The sequence below is a fragment of the Equus caballus genome, chromosome 12 (assembly GCF_041296265.1).
Source record: "Equus caballus isolate H_3958 breed thoroughbred chromosome 12, TB-T2T, whole genome shotgun sequence".
Lineage (NCBI taxonomy): Eukaryota > Metazoa > Chordata > Mammalia > Perissodactyla > Equidae > Equus > Equus caballus.
Window position 1 is genome coordinate 33,186,661 of NC_091695.1, and position 21,595 is coordinate 33,208,255.

The 21,595-nt window shown below is 37.2% G+C and overlaps 1 pseudogene; it reads right to left on the bottom strand.

Moving 5' to 3' along the window:
* Positions 1-458: 458 nt before the first annotated feature.
* On the bottom strand, positions 459-1,635 carry LOC138916690 (olfactory receptor 5A1-like; annotated as a pseudogene).
* Between the last annotated feature and the right edge of the window lie 19,960 nt (positions 1,636-21,595).

Consider the following 21,595-nt stretch of genomic DNA (forward strand, 5'->3'; position numbering starts at 1 on the left):
CATATTTTATCTTTCTCTGTCTTTCCTTCAGTCTTTCTATCTCTCTCTTTCTGTGTCCCTCCCTCTCATACTCACTCTCTCTCCCTCTTTGAGGTGGAGATTAAAAGTACTCATTTTAAAATAATTTTTAAGTTTCACAACTTGATTTTATACATTATTTTATTTTATTGAAATACATATAAAAGCTTAACAGTTGAAAATGAATAAAAGACATTTTAAAAATCATAGGAGAAAGACTGTGTGGATTCCTAGGTTCTTGTCTATCTCTGCATATAATGTCTATCAGAACCTCTGTTCTCAAAATATGGGGTTTACCTACGTGGGTATAATCCTGGGAACAAACCTTTTAAACTAGATTCAATGTTCATAACACTGCCTCAAACTGATCGCTTGGTAGTGTGAGCTAAATATGATGGCACCAGGAATCAAGAAGTGAGTTTTTCACTTCTCTCTATCTAGCTGTTGTATGACCTACAAAAAGTTCTTACATGTTCTTATCTCTATTTTCCTTATAGGGGAAATAACACCTGCCCAAATATTGTTTTTATGGAGATAAATGTGTTACTCTCTTTGTCATCCTCTTGAGGGCCTCTTTGATCTCCTTGTTCCTGAAACTATAGATAACAGGGTTTAACATGGGGATTAGGATAACATAGAACACTGACAGCACCTTGTTTTGCTTCTTGGAGTGGCTAGAGTTAGGATGCAGGTACATAAAGAGGCTTGTGCTATAGAAGATTGTCACAACTACTAGGTGGGAGGCACAGGTATTGAAGACCTTGGCACTACCTTTGATGGAAGATAGTTTCAGGATGGAAGCTACAGTGATTGCATGAGATAAGATGATTACCAAGAAGGAACCAAACCCAACAAGAATAGATTCGAGAGACAGAATCATTTGGCTGATGTAGGAATCAGAACAAGACAAAGAAATGATCTGGGTTACATCACAGTAGAAATTTGGAATGATATTGGGCCCACAGTAGTAGAGACGAAAGCAAGAAACTGTTTGAACTAAGCTACCAAGGAAACCACTCCCATAGGCCCCAGCAATCAACTTATGACAGAGGCCAGGAGCCATGATGCTCGAGTACTGCAGAGGCCTACCGATACCAACAAATCTGTCATAGGCCATGGTGGCCAAGATGCAGCATTCAGCCTGACCCATCCAGCACCCAGTAAAATACTGGGTGGCACAGGCAATGAAGGAAATGTTTTTTTCATCTTTTAAGAAGTCTGAAAGCATTCTTGGGCTATTTGAAGAAGAATAACAGATGTCTAAAAATGATAGGAAACTGAGAAAAAAGTACATAGGCGTGTGCAGGTGGGAGTTCATCCTGATTACGATGATAAGACCCAGGTTCCAGATTAGAGTCATAAGGTAGATCCCTAGAAAGACTGGGAATAGTACACGCTGCACCTCTTTTTCATCTGAAAGTCCCAGGAGAACAAACGTGGACACAGAAGTCTCATTTCTATTCCTTTCCATGGACATGGTTAGTGTCATCTACTGACAAAAAGATGACAGATGGAAATTATTTCATTCTCAAAAAACAAAAACAAGTATTCTTCGTCTTTTTCCAGTCATGCAGCTGACTAAATATACAACTTAAATCATCATGTTGAGTTAATCTGTCTTCCACGCATGATTACTAAACTTAAATGAACAATTCCCTTCAATAAACATTCTCATTCTCTTTGGCGACAAAAGACAGTAAATTGGCATTATGAGTACATTATCCTCTGAAATGTCTTAATTTCATGTTTTAACTTCCTAGAATTCACAAATATATGAGAATCAGAAATAGACAAAACTGGTGAAAACTGCTATCTCTCGATATGGTGAAACAAAAATTCTCCTCACACATGGCTCTGATGTTAATCAGTGCTTGAAGAAGTCCCTGAATCATGAGGCTTCATACACCAAATGAGGATGCTGGGGTACATGTCTTTTAAAATCTCCTTCGGGGGCGAGCCCTAGAGGCCTAGCGGTTACGTTCAGTGCCCTTCACTTAGGGTACCTGGGTTTGAATCCTAGACACTGACCTACACCATTCTTCTGTTAGAGGCCATGCTGTGGTACAGCCCACATAAAAAGAAAAAAAGGGGAAATATTGGAAATGGATGTTAGCTCAAGGCAAATCTTCCTCAGAAAATAAATAAATAAATAAATAGAATCTTTGGAACCAAGATTCCACTAAACTGTAATCAGGGAGGGTGGACTATCTTGTAACTGCCTTTCTGTTTTCATAAAACCATCTGAGATCTAAAAATAATGCCATAGAATAGTGGGAAGAGTCAGAGACAAGATATAGTTTGGAAATGGATGTGAGTTGAACAACTTAATGATTCTAGGAAAGCACCTGAGAAGTTAGATAAGATAAGTTTGAAAGAGCCATTATGCTCCTTTCTTTGCAGGTGCAGCTTTTTCTTTCTTCAAATCAGAGATACTTATAAGTTAAATTATCTAAGACAGCGACTCTTGATCTTCTTTGAGTCAGTGATGCATTTGAAAATCTGTTACAAAGTCTGAACCCTGTACCCAGGAAACTGCAGCCACTTATCACCTCTGCATATGGTTTTATTGGATTCTCTGTCACCCTCAAGTCTATTCATGGTTCCTAGATTCAAGACTTCTGTAGAAGTAGAGTGATTTGAACTCATGTAAGGATGAGGATGCTTAGGCAAGGGATATGGGGATTAGAAAACTGAGGCAGGATTTCTGGAAGTCCTTTCTCTTTTTCTCCTTGGAGCCAGTCCAGAGAAGTTAAGCACTAAGTCTTCAGGCCAAACAGTAAATAACCAAAATAATATTTTTGCATAAGACACTGCATGCCCTCTTCAAGATGCAATAGCTGTCATCTCTTCAGGTGGTCATTAGAACATCTCCAGCACAAGTATATTTTTATTCAGATGAACTCAAACTAGAAAGAAAATCATGGGAAGCCATGAAACCTAGAAAATATATGTCACATGTAGCTGAGAGTTTTGTGTTTGCGTAAAGTAGAAGTCTTGGAGATTTCCCTGGAGAAAGACTGCAACATTAGTGGAATAAACTATGTCTATGAGCTACAAATACTTGTCAGTATTAGCCATCCAGAATGACTTTCTTTTCGCCAATCATTTCCCAGCCTTCTAGGACCAAAAATGAACAATATGAGAAAATCCCCATTGAAGCATAAGGCTGTAGTCTGAGAAGTGAGGCAGACGGGTTCATTTCCCAAAATTAGATCTGTCTTTGCTTCATGGTGAACTCTTTTGAAAAGTATTCTGAAGGAAGGAAGTTACTAATTAGAAAATAAATGCAAGATTTGAGATCAATGTGGAAGGAAAAATGGGAGCAGACAGAATATGTACAGTCATGTGCCACGTAACAACATTTCAGTCACCAACAGACCGCATAAATGATGGTGATCCTATGAGACTAGTCCCATATAGCATAGGTGTGTAGTAGGTATACCAAGTAGGTTTGTGGAGGTACAGTCTATGATGTTCAGACAAAAACGAAATTGACTAATGATTCATTGCTCAATGTTTCCCCACAATTAAGTGATGCATGAGTGCATTGATCGTGCCAGACTTAGGTGTGTTTCTGTCCACAGTGAGACTGAATAGAAAGAGAATTTTGTGAGAACAGAGCAGAAAACTGCATTCTTCATCATCTTCGCAGTCATCATCTTAACCAACAATCATGACAACAAAAAGATTGATTTTACATCTACGATATATTCTGTTCATCTTCTACTCACGGAGGTATTCACAGCTTCCTCTAATGTCCATTCATTCAATAAGGTAAACTTAAGCCTGTTGTGCTATCTATCAAACACAGGTAATATTCTGAAATTGTCTTTATATTTCTAGTATATGCCTCTGGAACCACAATTAAATGTCTGTCATTGAATCTTCTTGCTCTACCCTCCACTTCACTCAAACATCCATTATTTGTATTTCTCTCCTGTGTTCTGTTTAATTTTTACAGATCTCTCTTCCAGATAATTTATTCTATCATAAGTTTTGCTAACTGGTTGTTTAATGCATCTGTTTAATTTCACATTTCAGTGATAATATTTTGTTTTCTCTCTAAAGGTTTCATTTTGTTCTTTTCCTGAGTGGTCATCTTTGATAGTCTCTTATTCTTTCATCATACTTTCCATAGCATCCATTATTTAAACATATTAAACATATTTATTTCTTATTAATATCTAATAATTTAACTACATAGTTTTGCAAATCTGATTTTATAGTTTGATGTTATAGCTGACTCTTAGCAAGGTATCTTGTATTTTTGTCTGCTTAGTGATTTTTTTTATCTTAATTTAGCATTTAAAAAAAATTTATCTGTGGGAATCACTGAGGCTTGAGTTTAAAATGTCTTCCTTCAGACATGCTTTATATTATTTCTGTCAGATACCTTAGGGGCAACACCAACACAGAATCCCTTTAAACAAAAATTTTGACTTGGTGTCTTTTGGTGTCACAATAGTCAAAGATATAGCTGCATATCTACATGAGTAAGTGTATGAGATTAAAAATTATCAGAGGAAGGAGGAATGTTAGCATCTTAGCAGTAAAAGACAGTCCTTCTTTTTGTCCCACTTTTGTAAGAATGAATTAGACATCCATTCTTGAGCAAAAACACCCTGTGGGAGTTGTGGTATCCAGGGCCATAGACCAAGGGACCCAGGAAAAATCTTGCCTACCTGTGTATCCCATAATCAAACAGACCTCAGAATGGGCTGCAGAGCCAGCAGGAGTCAGTGAACCTACCTAAGTCCATCTGGGTTATGATCAGGTAAAGTCTGGAGAGTGCTGTCTTTGGCAGACACCCATGAATGAGAGAGACTTTGTGGAACCCCAGCCTTCTTGAGAGTGGAGTACAGTGAACTATTGGAACAGAAAAGAAGCATGAGTTGGTCACAGTGGGGAAGGTGAGAGGAGCATTCCAAGGACCACTCATTCAAGGCAACAATGCACAGTCTGAAATATTCAACGGTGGTGAACTATGCCACAGGGGAAAAGAACAGTGAGTGAGTGCCCAGCCACAGTGTTGGACACAGCTGGAGAAATCTGTGTCTCTAAAAAGAACCTAGTGCACTGAGACAGGTAGTTGGTGATGGAGGGAGGGGGAAGATCAGGAAATAAACAAATGATAATATCAAAAGACATTAAATGAGCATAGTTCCTGCCTACTGCACTCAGGATTTCAGCTGAAATCCTCCGTGAGCCTCCAGGAGTACCTCACCCAAGAATCTCCCCCCCAGATCAGTGGGAACCACAAGGCCCCAGTGCCAAACCCACACCTCTCCCCACTCTGCAACTGGCTTCTTGTGAATATTTCTAAGGGAAGCAGTGACAACAAAGCTGGTAAACTGGGTGGTCTCAGAAAAATAAACCTGGGTCTATGGCAAGAGAGAACACACAAACATGAGCTATAGCACTAGCTTTGAGAAAACAAATAAGAGGTTTCCAGTAGCCATCCTCGTGAATTGTAACGAGGAAGACACAATAGCCTAAAAATTCTGCCAACCATGGTAGCAAGCAGAGTGGAGCACATTCACCCATATAAAGTCAGAGAAAATCTCAGATATAACACCACCAGTGACAGTAAACCCCATAGGAAGGCAATTAGTAAAGATTTTAGGAGGTCTTTTTAAATTCAAATGTAAAAGCAGCAACCAAAACCTACAAGAAATATGAAATATCAAGGAAATATGTTGTCACCTAAAGATGACCATAATCTCCAATTTCAGAAGTTTAAAGGTACATAATTTTGTGACCAAGCTAATAAAGAATTCAAAATAGCTTTTTGAAGAATCTCAATGAACTACAAGGTAACTAAAAAGACAATAATGAGGTTAGGAGAAAAAAATGAACAAAATGATATACACACACACACACACACACACACATATATATATATATGTACTAAATAAACCAAAACTATAAAAAAGAAACAATTTCTGGCACTGAAGAATTCAATGAATGAAATGAAAAATGCAATAAAGAGCATTTGCAGTAAAGAAAACTGAAGACAAATAAGTGAGCTAGAAGACAAGAAGTTTGAAATAACCCAGTCAGAGCAAGGCAAAGAAAAAAAGAAAGACAATAGAGCAAAGAAAGCCTATACAATCTATGGGATTTCATCAAAACAAAATTAAAAGAATTGAAGTTTGAAAGGAAAAAAGAGGAAGAAGGCAGATGAAAATTTATTTAGGGAATAATACTACAGACTTCTCAAACCCGGAGACACTTGGACAGCCAAGCTCACAAAGCTTATAGACCACCCAATTATTTCATGCCAAAAGACTTTCTCCAAGACATATTATAATTAAACTTTTAAAAATCAAAGATAAACACAAAATCCCAAAAGCAACTAGGGAAAAATGATGGTAACCTACAGAGGAACCCCCATTAAGTTACCAGGAGTTTTCTCAGCCACATCCCACAGACCAGGACAAAGTGAAATGACATACTTAGTGTTGAAAGAATAAACTGCCAGTCAAGAATACTCTATCAGGCAAAGTTATACTTCATATATGAAGGGAAAGTAAAGAGTTTCCCAGAAAAACAAAAGCTGAGATTGTTCATCACCACTACATCTTCCTTCTAAAAACTGCTGAAAGGAGTTTTTTGAGCTGAAATGAAAAGACACTAATCAGCAACATGAAAACATACAAAAGAATACAGCACAGTGATAAAGGTAAATATAAAGGCAGACTGAAAAGACTAATTCTGTAATAGGATGGTGTGCTAACCACTAAATTGTAGTATAAAGACTAAAAGTGAGGAGTATTATATAATTATAGCTACTATAATTTGTTAAAGAATACAGAATATAAAAAGAGGCAAAAATAACATAACAATGTAAAACAGAAGAGTAGAAGGGTCCAGTTTTTGTAGAAAATGGAAGTCAAGCTGCTATGAGCTTAAAATGGACTGTTTTCCTTATGAGATTTCTATACAACCCTCATTGTAATCACCTAGTGAAAATCTAGACTAGGTTCACGAAAGATAAGAAAGGGGAAACAGAGCCTACCACCATGGAAAAAAACACATGTGCAAAGGTAGGTGCACACAAGAAAAAAGGAAACAATGGAAATACAAACAACTGGATAGCAATGAACAAGATGGCATTAGTAAGTGCTTACATATCAATAATTACAATAGATGTAAATGAATTGAATTCACCAAAAAAAAGGGCAGAGTCCTAGATAGATGAAAAATCAAGACCCAACTATATGCTGCCTACAAGAGGCTCACTAAGCTTTCATGAGACCCATAGGCTCAAAGTGGAAGAATGGAAAAAGATATTTCATGCAAGTGGAAAACAAAAGAAGGCAGGAATAGCTATATTTATATCAGATAAAATAGACTTTAAGCCAAATATTGAAACAAGAGACAAAGAAGGTCATTACATAATAACAAAGGGGTCAATTCATCAGGAAGACATAATAAATGTAAATATATATGCACCCAAAATCAGAGCACCTAAATATATTAACCAAATATTAGCAGATACAAAGGGTGAAATAGACAACAATACAACAATAGTAGGGGACTTTAATACTCCATTTTCAGAAATGGATAGATGATCCAGAGAGGAAATTCCCACAAAAATGTTCAACTTGAATCACGTTAGACCAAATGGATATAACAGACATTTATAGAACATTCCATCCAATAGCAGCAGAGCACACATTCTCCTAAAGTGCACAGAAAACATTTCCAGGATAGATCACATGAGAGGACACAAAATGTGTTTTAGAAAATTTAAGATTTAAATCATACCAAGTATCATTTCTGACCACATTGGCATGAAACTAGAAATCCATTAGCAGAAAGCTGAGAAATGAACAAATATGTGAAAACTAAACAGCACACTACTGAAAAATCAATGCGCAGCTGAGAAATCAAAAAACATCTTGAAACATATAACAATGGAAATATAATACACCAAAACCAATACTATGGTACAAAAGCAGTTCTGAGAAGGAAGTTTACAGCAATAAATGCATACATTAAGAATACAGAAGGATCTCAAATAACAACCTAACCTTACACTTCAAGGAATGAGAAAAGAAGAACAAAGACCAAAGTGAATAGAAGGAAGGAAATAACAAAGACCAGGCTAGAAATAAACTAAATAGAGACCAGAAAAACAATAGAAATAATAAATGACATTAAGGGCTAGTTTTCTAAAAGATAAACTATATTGACAAATCTTTAGCTACACTAACAATAAAAGACAGGAGACTCCAATAAATAAAATCAGAAATGGAAGGGGAGACATTACAAGCGATAGTAAAAAATACATAAGATTAAAAGAGACTGCTATGAACAATTACAGCCCAGCAAATTGGATAATCTAGAAGAAATGAATAACTTCCGAGAAATATACAAACGGTCAAGATTGAATCAGGAAGAATCAGAAAATCTAAATAGAAAAAAATCAAGTAAGGAAATTGAATCAGTAATTGAAAACCTCCTAACACAGAAATCCCCAGAACCAGATGGCTTCTTTGGCAAACTCTACCAAACGTTAAAAAAGTATTAATGACAATCCTTCTCAAACATTTTCAAAAAATTGAACAGGAAGGAATGCTTCCTATTGCATTTTGGAATTGAAAGTATTACTCTGACACCAAAGCCAGATAAACACACAAGAAAAGAAAACAAGAACAGCACACAGGAAAAGAAAACTACAGACCAATATCCATCTTGAAAGAGATGCAAAAATTCTCAACAAAATATTAGGAAACCAAATTCAACAACACAGTAAAAGGATTATACACCACGAACAAGTGGGATTTATCCTAGGAAAGGAAGAAAGTTCAATGAACAAATCAATAAATGTGATACACCACATTAGTAGAATGAAAGGTGAAAAACATGATCATCTCAATAGATGCAGAAAAAGCATTTGACAAAGTACAATATCCTTTCATGATTAAAACCCTGCAAAATTGGATCTAGAGGGAATGTTCCTCAACATAACAAAGAACATATAAAACAAACCCAGAGGTAATATTATAGTCAACGGTGAAAAACAAAGCTTTCCCTCTAACATTAGGAACAAGACAAGGGTTCTCACTCTCACCACTCTTATTCAACATAGCGACTGAAAATCTTAGCTAGAGCAAAAAGGCTAGATAAAGAGATATAAGACATACAAATGGGGAAATAAGAAATAAAATTAGCATTACTTGCAGATGTTATGAGCTTGTAGACAGAAAATCCTAAAGATTCAACCAAAACTGTGTTGAAAGTAATAAATGAATTTGATAAAGTTCCAGAACAAAAAGTCAACATTCAGAAATCAGTTGTGATCCATGAGCATGAAATATCATTTCATTTCTTTCTGTCTTCAGTTTCTTTCAACAATCCCTAACTGTTTTCAGTGTGCAGGTCTTTCATCTCCTTGGTGAAATTTATTTCTAGGCATTTTGTTGTTTTTATTGTGATTATAAATGGGATTTTATTTTTGATTGCTCTTTCTGCTGGTTCATTGTTAGTATATAGAAAAACAACTGGAGCTGGCCCCGTGGCTGTGTGGTTAAGTTTACGTGCTCTGCTTCAGCGGCCCAGGGTTTCTCCGGTTTGGATCCTGGATGCATACGTGGCAACACTCGTCAGACCATGCTGAGGTGGTGTCCCACATAGCACAACCAAAACGACCTACACTTAGAATATACAACTATACACTGTGGACTTTAGGGACAAGAAGAAGAAAAGAAGATTGGCAACAGATGTTAGCTCAGGTGTCAATCTTTAAAAAAATAAATAAATGAAATGGGTATGATCTTTGCCTTTAAAAAAAAAACAACTGATTTTTGTATATTGACTTTGTACCCTGAAACTTTATTGTATTCGCTTATTATTTCTGATAGTTTTTTGATGGATTCTTTATGGCTTTCTAAGTATAAAATCATGTCAACTGCAGATAGTGACAGTTTTACTCCTTCTCTTCCAATTTTGTTACTTTTTATTTCTTTTTATTGCTTAATTTCTCTGCTTAGAACTTCCAGTACTGTGTTGAATAAGAGTGATGAGAGGGCCATACTTAGACAAAGATGTTTTGATATTAGTTAAATCCCCTGGAATTCAGCAAATTATTATTTTTCATTCAATGCTTTATTATTAATTTCTAGAGTGTGCTAGGCTTTATAGAAATTGTCTCATTAGATTCTAAATGTTTCTATTTCTCTCATTTTACAAGTGAAAAACACAAGTTAACTGAGTTAAAGACCACATCATTAGGAAATTGCAGAACTAGAACTCAACATCATCCACCCCTCACTCCATAGTAATATTGACATTTTAGATTAGAGATTATTCTTTTCACTGAAGGTGAGAGAATTTGGGTAGGGAGAAAGAGAACCCCAGGAAAAGCCCTAAGTGGAGGGTGTGGAAGTGAGGGAGAGGAAAGAGATAAAGAAGAGAAGAGAGCATAAACCTCATAAAATGTATGAGGACCACAAATCTTACTCCACATAGGTTTTACTGGAAGAATCACTTGGATATTGAGATAACACGGAATCCACTCTTTTCTATAAATCTTGCCCTCTCACCTTGACCTACATCCCCCAGGATAACAGAGCTCTTGCCAAACTTGAAATTGCTCATTTGCTTTCAAAAGATCTATTCAGGTGGGCCCTACTGCACTCCAAGATTGGTGCTTTAGGCCATGAAATTGGCTGTCCATTCACAGCCAAAGAAACACTCACAACTGGATGGGTATTTCTTAAATGTGTTATTAGGGCAGAGGTGAAAAGAGAAAAGACAATGAGGGAGAAAACACTCCAGGTGCTTATTCTCTTGGGTCATGGTTGTCATGGAATTTTACTCCATCTAATTTCATGCCCCACTTTGCCATGTCCCTTCTGATTCAATTCCCCACTTCCTCATGGTCCTATTATGGTCTTGTGATTATAACATTTCTTTTAACAACCTTGGAGGCATTTGACATGGAAAGGACCTGGACATCTTCTAGTCTAATACCATCATCATTTTCAAGGTGAGGAGCTAGAAGCCAGAGGAGCTAAGAGATTTGCCAAAGATGACACAGCTAACTGAGAATACTGCTTGATAACAATAAATTAGATATGTGGACATTTCCCTGTTTACAAAGCCTTCCATTTTAGATATATATTTTTTCTCACTCCGTGACCTGAGCTAATTATCACAGCAGCCCTATGAGACAGATATTGCATGGTTTCCTAGGGATAAGTAAGGATATTGAAGTAATAAGGAATACAGTAAAACTAATTCTTGACAGAGCCACAGATCATCATGGTTAATACCATGGACATTAGTATCAGCTAATCTGGTTTGAATTCCAGCTTTCCATTTCCTGGTTGTGTGACCTTGAGCAAGTTAATCTCTTCAAGCTCCATTAATATCACCCATAAAATGGGCTTATAGTATCAGCTACTTTATAGAGTAGTTCTTCGTAGAATCAATTAGATAATCCTTATAAAGCACTGAGAGTGTGAAGTACGTGGCATGCCTTCTATTAAAAGTAGGTTTAATTCATGTGTTCTGAATTGGAGTTCTTTACAACATATTATGCTGCATTACTAATCCTTCATTAAAAATATCTGCTTAAGATGATTCCCACAAAATTTTGGTTTTGTTTTTTGGGTTTTGTTTTTCCTTTTTTTTTTTAAGATGGAGCTCATCTACCCTGCCATTACTAGGGAAACACCTGATTTAGGAAGTTCTCATTCATGATTTGATCTGCTTCTGCTAATGCTACTTCTAGAGTGAAAAGGATGGATGGGATAAAGAGTTAATTATTCAGTTTAACACTTGCTAATTGGTCAGTAGTTATATAGTCACTCTGATAAGAACTGTAAAAAATTAACATTTTAAAAGGAACAGATTCTTAAGATAGTTTTAAAGCTATAACATCAAATGTACAGAAATTTGGCACCATGGACAAGTAGCAGTAGAAATGTTTCTGGTTAGTAAGAACCATTTTGTTCCATACATGACACTTTGTGAGCTTCAAGAAGAATTGTTGCTACCCTGGGAAGAATGTGGCAGACCTCAATATGACCAAAGGTTTTATCTGTAAATGGGTCTAATTTATCCCCTGCCAACTGAACATGGTAAGAGAAAAAAATCAAACCTATGCAATGTAACTATGTAAAGTGTAAAATATTGTGTAAATAGTAACATAATATATGTAAAGCTTAGTCCACAACTCATGCATGAGAAAACATCTCTTTTCAAAATTTTCTTTAAATTATACCAGTTGGACCCTGAGTCTCCATGGTACCCCACATCTGGTTGCTCTGCTGCTCTCTGGTCAACTTAAGGCCTTGAAATTCCATGCGCTTAGATCTTTGAGATTCAGACTCTGCCTTCCTAGACATACCATGACAGCCTTCATTTCTGAGTCTGGCATGGTCTCTGGGAGGCTACCACAGAACATGCTTCAGGCCACGTATGCCCGGAAATTGATGACTTTGACTTCTTTCTAGCCTGTGAGAATCTCCCCAACTCTTGACCTTAAAATTGCCCCTTCTTTCTACCATTCCCTTCTCCCATCTGTTTTTCACAATTCAATTCACAAGGAGTTTCAAGGAATAAGATAGAAGGAACAATGTTATTTGGGAATAAAGCCAGAACACTATTTTTTTCTCTTTTCCTTTAGTTTCCTCTCCTGCTTTCTCCTCCTTCCCCTCTCCTTCCCTCTGTACCCATTTTTTCTGCGCTCTCTCTCTCTCTGTTTTTCTCCCTCTTTCCAATTTTCTGATTCTGTGCCATCTCTCTCACACTAGATTTCTCTCACTCTCTTTGGAATTAATAAGATAAAGTATTCACTTTTAAATTATTTTTAACATTCACATATGCAATTTTATACATTCTTTTTAAAAATTTTCTTGAAGCACAAATAAATTCTCAACAATTGAAAATATATAAAAGAAAAAATCAATGAGGAAAGAACTGTCTGTGTGGCTTCCTAGATTCTTATCATTTCTCTACATGAAATATATTACAGAACTTCTATTCTCAAAGTGTAGGGTTTTATCGACCTGGGTCTAATCATGGATACACGCTTTATAAACTGAATTCAATGGTGGTGACACTGCCTCAAATAGATCACTTGATGGTGACAGCTAAACATAATGGCACCAGGAATCAAGGAGCCAGGTTTTCATTCCATCTCTCTACCTAGCTATTCTTGTGACCTACAAAGGGTCACACGTATTCTTACTCTTGTGTTCCTCATAGGGGAAATAACAGCTGCAAAAATATTGTTCTCACTGAGGTAAATGTATTAGCCTCTTTACCACCCTCTTCAGGGCCTCTTTGAAAGCCCTTTCCCTCAAACTATAGACAAGAGGATTTAACATGGGTATAAAGATAACATAGAACACTAACAGCACGTTGTCCTGCTTGTTGGAGTGGCTAGAGCTGGGAAGTAGGCACACAGAGAGGCTTGTGCCATAGAAGATTGTCACAACTACCAGGTGAGAGGCACAGGTATTGCAAGCTTTGGCACTACCTTTGACAGAAGATATTTTCAGAATGGAAGGTGAAACGAAAACATAGGATAAGCTGATAACTAAGAAAGAACTGAACCCAACAAAAATACATACGAGAAAAAGAATGGTATGGCTGATGAAGGGATTAGAACAAGACAAGAAAATAATTTGGATTATGTCAAGGAAGAAATTTGAACTGATATTGGGCCCATGGTAACAGAGATGAAACCAAGTGGCATAGTAATAGCGATGACAGCAAGGAAACCACTCCCATAGGCCCCAGCAGCCATCTTCTGACAGAGGCTGGGAGCCATGATGGCTGAGTACTGCAGAGGCCTACCAATAGCAACATATCTGTCATAGGCCATGGCAGCCAAGAGGCAGCATTCAGTCAGACAAATCTAGGACTCAACAAAATACTGGGTGGCACAGGAAATGAGCAAAATCATTTTTTGTATCTTTTAAGAAGTCCGAAAGCATCCTTGGGCTGGTGGAAGAAGAACAGATGTCTATAAAGGACAGGAAACTGAGAAAAATGTACGTGGGTGTGTGCAGATGGGAGTCCATCCTGATTAGGATGATGAGACCCAGTTTCCAAATTAGGATCGCAAGGTAGATCCCTAGGAAGAGTGGAGAGAGGATAAGCTTCACCTTTTTTCATCTAAGAGCCCCAGGAGAACAAACACGACTGCAGAGGTTGATTTCTATCTCCTTCCATGGACCTGGTTGGTACCATCTGCAGGGAAAAAGATGGGAGAAGGAAATTATTTCATTTTCAAAAGACAAAAAGAAATACTCTTAATTTCTTTCCACTCTGCAGCTGGCTACATATATATCTTAATCATCAACTTTGAGTTAATCAGTGTCTTCCATTTATAATTACCAAACTCAACTTAAAAAATTCTCTTGCGTAAATACTGTAATTCTCTTTGGGGACAAAGGCAATAAACGGACATCATTAGTACATTATCTTCTAAAATGCCTTAATTTCATATTTTCCCAATCCATAGTTTACGAACGTATGAGGATTGGAAACAAAGTAATTAAGGAAAATACTCTCATCTCTTTATATGGTAAAAGAGAAAGAATCTGATCAGTCATGGCTCTGAAATTAATTAAGTGCTTGAAAAAGCCCCTGAGTTATGCTGGACCATTAAATGAGGATGGTGAAGTAGGTGTTCTTTAAAATCCCCTTGGGAACAAATACTCAATTAATTTGTAATCAGGGAGGGTGGAAAGTTCTGTAACTGCCTTTCTGCTTTCACAAAGCCAAGAGAGATATAAGAAAAATATAATGAAATGGTAGAAAGAGTCACACGCCAAGACACAGCTTAGAAATGGATGTGACTTACCCAACTTAATGACACCAAGAAGGCTCCTGAGGAGCTAGAAAAGATCAAGTTGTAAGAGCCGTTATCCACCCATCCTTGCAGGTACAGATTTTTATTTCCCCTAATCAGAGATACTTATGAATTAAACTGTCTAAGACAGTGATTCTTGATCTTCTTTGGTCAATGATACTTTCAAAAGTCTATTGGAAACTCTGGACCCTCTACCCAGCAAACTGCAACCTCTTATCACTTTTGCATATGGTTTTATTGGATTCTCAATCACCCTTGGTTCTATTCATTGTTCTTATGTTCAAGGTTTCTCCTACAAAGTAGAGTGACTTGAATCATGAAAAGGTTACGATGCTTAGGCAATGGACACAGGGATGGGAAACTTAGGCAGGGTTTCTGGAAGTTCTTTCTCTTTTTGTTCTTTGGAGCCAGTCCAGGGAAGGAAAGCACTAGGCCTTCAGGCCAAATGCTAAATAACCAAAGAATATTTTTCACCAGGCACGGTAAGCCTTCTTCAAGATGTTATAGCTGTCATCTTTCCAGATGGTCACAGAACATCTCCCATCAAAAACACATTTTTATTCAGATAATCTCAAAATAGAAAGCAAACCATGGGAAGCCATGAAAAGTAGAAAACAGATGTCAAATGTAGCCTGGCAGTCATGTATATGGGTAATAGTAGAAGTCATGGAGATTTCCCTGGAAAAGGGCTGTGTCTTTAATGGAATAAACTTTGTCTATGAGCTGCAATCATTGGTCAGCATTAGGCATCCCGAACTTCTTCCTACTTCCTAAACATTTCCCATTCTCCTTGTTCCAAAGATGAATGAAAAGAGAAAATCCTTATAGAAGCATAAGGTATAGCCTGATAAATAAGGTAAAAGGGTTCCTTTCCCCAAATATGGATGCAGCTAGGAATTCCTTGCTCTCTAGAGATACTTAGACTACTGAGGCAGATAGACCATGAGCAGAGGGAGAAGGGAGATCAGGTTAAAAGGCAGATAGGAATATCAGAGAGAATTAGAGGAATGCAAGGGCTCATGATTTCAGCAGAAAGTCCTCCCATGAGGCCCCAGGAGTACCTCACCAGAGGATTACCCCACCACATCCACAGGAATGCCCAAAACTCCAGTGCCAAACCCACACTTCTCTCCACTCTGCAACTGGCTCCTTGTGCACATTCCTGAATCTGGCAAACAGACTGCTCTCAGAAAAACAGAACTGGCCTTTGTACAAGGGAGAAACTGCAAACATGAGCTAGAGCACCACCTTCTGGAACAGAAAAGAGGTTTCCAGTAGCCAGCCTAGTGAGTGGTAACAACCAAAGACACAATAACTTAAGAATTCAGCCACAAGAGGGAACAAGAAGAGTGAACCAGGAGTACCCAAAGAAAGGCAGAGCAAACTCTAGATCCCTTACTCACAAAACTCACAAAACTTAACCTGCAATGAGCTAAAGATTTAAACATAAGACCTAAAACCATAAAATAGAAGAAAAAATAGAGGAAAACTCCTTGACATTGATCTTGCAATGATTTTTTCTGTATGACACCAAAAGCACAAGAAACACATGCAAAAATCAACAAGTGGGACTAGATCAAACTAAAAAGCTTCTACAGAGCAAAAGAAACAATCAAAAAAATTAAATGCAGCCAACAGAATGGAAGAAAATATTTGCAATCCATATATCAGATAAGGGCTTATTATATTCTATATTTAAAGAACTCATACAACTTAATAACAAATAATCTGATTAAAAATGACATTGAAAATAAATAGACATTCTTTCTATAGAAGACATTCAACTGCCGAAAGGAACATAAAAGATGGTTGATATCACTAATCATCAGAGAAATGAAAATGAAAACCATGAGATATGACGTCACACCTGTTAGAATGGTCGTCATCAAGAAGACAAGAGAGAACAAGTGTTGGCGAGAATGTGGAGATAAGGGAACTCGCATGTGTTGCCTTGGGAATGTAAACTGGTCCAGCCACTAAGGAAAAAAGTATGGAGATTCCTCAAAAAATTAAGAATATAACTATCATATGATCCAGTAATTCTACTTCTGGGTATATATCCAAAGGAAATGAAAAAAGGATATCAAAAAGATCTCTTCATTCTCATGTTTATTGCAACATTATTCACAATAGCCATGATATGGAAACAACCTAAGTGTCTGTCAATGCATTAATAGATAAAGAAGATGTTACACACACACACACACACACACACACACACAGTGGAATATTACTCAGACAAGAGAAAGAAGGAAATTCTGCCATTTGCAGCAACATGGATGGACAGTGAGGGCATTACACTAAGTGAGATAAGTCAGACAGAGTAAGACAGAACTATATGATAGTAACATGTGGATTCTAAAAATGCCGAACTTGTAAAAACAAATGGAATGGAAGTTACTAGAGACTGGGGGCTAAGGGAATTGGAGATATGTTGTTTAATGGTACAAACTTTTAACTTTCAGATAAATCCTAGAGATCTAATGCACAGTATAGTGATTACAGACAGCAATATTCTATCTTAAACTTCAAAGTTCCTAAGAAACTAGATATTTTATTTATTTATTGAGGTGACATTGGTTTATAACATTATATAAATTTCAGAGGTACATCAGTATATTTCAAAATCTGTATAGGCTAGATCTTAATTGTCCCCACCACAAAATAATAAATATAATTATGTGATATGATAGAGGTGTTAGCCAATGATAGAGTGGTAAGTGCATTGCAATATGTAAATGTATCGACACATCAAACACCTTAAACTTACACAATGTCGTATGTCAATATTATCTCAATAAAAATAAATTTTAAAAACAGAATTATCAAGGAAGACTCTTTTACTTTTTCTCTTTCAAACTAAAGCTGAGGGAGGTGTGCTTATCACTGTCTCATTTTGTGCATAGTTTTTTCTTTTTTCTAATAGTTTGCCTTCTGAGAATGTCACTCCTGGAGAGTCCCTGTTTTCAGTGGCATTGAGGGGAAAGGGTGTTGTCTCTAAGTCAATCTCACACATTGTCTTTTTCTCCTAACTCTTATATATTTGCTCATTAAAACCCATAATGAGGCGACCAGAGATTAGCAAATCCTCTGGGGAAAATACTGGCCCCAGCTCACTACCTCTGAGGTTTGTGCTTTTTCTTCTCATTTCTGAATCTTTATAAGTTTATTTGCTTTCTCACTGACTCAGCCTTTAAAAAATTCTTTTAAATTTTATCTGGCATTACTAGTTTCCTTGAATATATAGTCCACAGTACTAACAGTAACATCTTTACAAATAATATTTCTGTGAAAGAGTTGAATACTGCAGCTTACTCCTGGCCATTTTTTTTCTAAAACGCAAAGCTACTTGATTTGCTTCATTTTTTTCTGCTTCTAATAGGATTGAATTTGCCAGAAGATCAAGTATATTTTTAGGTAGCTAATATTTATTGGGTATGTACTATGTTCCAGGTGCTATTCTGAATACTTCTATGCTTTATCTTATTTTAGTTTTCAACTAAAATTTATGAGATATGTGCACTTGTTATTGCCATTTTACAAATGAGAAGACCTTGGGTCAGAGCAGCAAAGAACTTAAAGGACACACAACCCATGAAAGGCCAAACTGGGATTCAAATCCAGGCAGTCTAACTCCAGAGCCACGTTTTAAATATCTGCACTAAAACTGCACACTAAAATATGTTAATTGCTGCATTAATCTTGTTTCTAAACACTGGAGAGTGTAAAGGACTATACTTGGTGCGTTGGATGATGTAAACGAGCCAATACGGAGCTTATAGCCCAGGAAGAGAGATGAGAAATGTACCCATAGAGACATCGCACAAAACGAGAGATGATGTGTGGCATGGGAAAGACAGAGATAAATTCTTGTAGGTGATCACTGACAGGATGTGGGCAAGAGATTAGAGATGGGGGAATGCCCCCGCATAGTCATTGCAAGAATTTCTCACAAAAGATCTCTAGAATGACAGACACCATTTCAGATGCATTATTATAAAAATGGACAGGGCAATGAAAACGTAATTGAGCATGCTTTCAGTAACATGATCACCACATCTTTTCACATAGATGCACTTTCAGGAAATGAACAGAAAGGCTGTAATGGTGACTGCTTGCCAAGTCAGTGAGATAAACTGAAGGAGAATTTATCTTCTTTCAGGAAGAAGAAATAAGGGGATATTAAAATGTTTTGCAATACGTGCTGGTATAACTGCCAGAAAGGGAAATCTCAGGTTTAGATGGTGAACACTGCAAAGCTTGTACCCACAGATGTCTAAGATAAAATTACCGAGGCCAATTGTACCACACACAGAGAACTATGTCAGACTAGTGATGCTATTCTTTATCCCAGAGCACCTTTTAATTGCCACATTGCTTTTCTCAACCAGCCCAGATTCTACCATTTCTAATTAAACCTTATTTTTAGTTTCCTCTTCTTTATTAAGGACTCCTAAGCTTTCTACCTTTTGTTTTGGATAAAGTTTATCTTGGGATAAAGCTTATGTGGATTCTCTTCCTTCAATTTTTCTCAAGTCATTTCTGACATCAGATAGTCCCCCTCCACATACTGACCTCCATTTTACTCTGCTTAGTAAATTAAAAAAAAAAAAACAAAGGAAATGGAAGGAGACTATTAAAAAGTGGCCCATTTGACAAGCTCTGCTTCTTTAAGATATTTCATCAATAATCCTTCCTAATATTTAGTTAGCTGACTTTGGAAAAGTTCACCATATTTGTAGAGCAGGAAACAAAATCTGAAGAGCTTTGTTTATCAGGAACAATATGGGCAGGATCACTGTCAGAAAACCAAGCATTGCATTTATTTTCAACTGGTGGTCCCTCACTTCCTCAAGAACTGACCTGTTCATCAAAGTTGAACTGAGTCCACTCAGTTAGGGAGACTTCTGTAGAATGCTCAAATTTGACTTGTTAGTGGAACAAATCAGGAAGTATAGGCCTCTCAATAATTACCCACACCTTTTCTTCTGGCTCTTTGTTTTCTCCTTTTAAATATGAACAATAGTCTCAGAGGGGTTCCAGCTCCCCATTTTATGCCAAAGTGTATTGACACAGCCTATAAATTTAGATCATCCCTCTACAGATTTGTCTTTTCAGGCTAAATGAGCCACCATAGAAGAAGACTCCTTATAAAAATTAGACTTGAAGTACAATGATATTGAGTTGTTTGCAAACCTTTGAGATTCTTCCTGGGTCCTAGGCCTTCATATTCCTTAGAGCAGAGTCCCTAATTACTTACGTAAGAGTGCTGTAAAGATTTACTCTTCTTTTTATTGTGTGTGGTGTACCCAGGTATTCAGAAAGAGCCAACACATATTTCAACTTCCAGGTTCTGTGAGTATCCTACTCCATCACTACTCTGAGATGAGCGCATGGTCTTTTGTTAGTAAGGTTTGACTCACTCAGCCTCCCTCAAGAATGATCCAGAAATGGGAGAAGAGGACCTTAAAAGCTTATGAGGTTTCTCTCACATCTAAGAGAGGACTTGGGAACACAGCTTGCAATAAAAAAGGAGCAATTAAAATCATGCAAGCTGTAAATAACCTCCCTCCTGGGTGATAGAGGGGAGACCAACTCTGTTAATGGGTTCCTTTTTTAGGCTCCGAGATCTTGCTTCAGGGTGTTCAAATTTTGAGACATGTTTATGTCAAGGAACCCTCCATTCACCCTGGAAGAATCATGGAGTTCATTTAGAGATCACTTCCATCCTATGCCCAAAGCATAGGAACAATCATCAGAGACCTCTGTCTGGGAAACATGCCAGGAAGTAGTGAACCTCCAGCAATGCTGAGTCAGACTCTCTGTGGTATAGGGAATCTCAGCTCTCTACTTTCTTGTTTTGGACCTTTGTTTTTGTTTTTACTTTTAGATGGGACTTCTTGAGAGGGTTATATTCAGAAAGACCTTCCAGAGATTTGGAGTATGGAAGTAGAAACATAAATGATTCTCTTCTTCTCTCCCATGGCTTTGACTGCTTGTTTTGAAGGAAGAAGTGAGTAGAAGAGTGAGAATGAGAGAAGAAGAAAATTATTTTATGGAGAATGGCAGAGACAGGGAGGAAAAGAGGGATAATGGGGTAAAGTATGTATAATATTTCACCTAACATTTCCTTCCCCACATCTCTGATCATTCCTTTTTCTCAAGTACGTAAGTTATTAGGTTCTCAACCTTCAGAGAAGGCATGTGGCAGCGAAAAGAAATCGAAGCAGAGATGATGTGGCCAAATACATAAGTAAGTCTCAGAATGGCTTAGAGACAGCACAACTATCAAATAACTTTAGAGACACCAAAAACAGAGGGACCCTAACCAAAAGATTTTTAGGGCCTGAGTTGGCAGGCCAAAACTTAAGAAAATGTGGTCATGGGAGTCCAGGGAGATAGCAACTGGGCACTGAGGGCTTACACTCTACAGAATTTTCTGTGCCGTAGTCAAAGATGGGAGCAACAGAACAATTCCCATTTAACCAAGACTCGCTGTGAGCAGCAGAATCATCAGATCTTACAAGTCTTTAGGATGAGGATAAATGGAATTCAGTAGCAATTCATTTGTGATTTGACAGCTGAGGATCTGTTGAGGTAACATATTTCACAAGATGCTGCTATGGAGGGAAGTCAAGGACCCGATTCCCCTGTTGCTGTGGTATCATTCAGCCCTCTAGAACTTAGACACAAATGTAGAGAAAAGAAGAAACGATCCTTTAATTGACTAAGCTTTTTTCA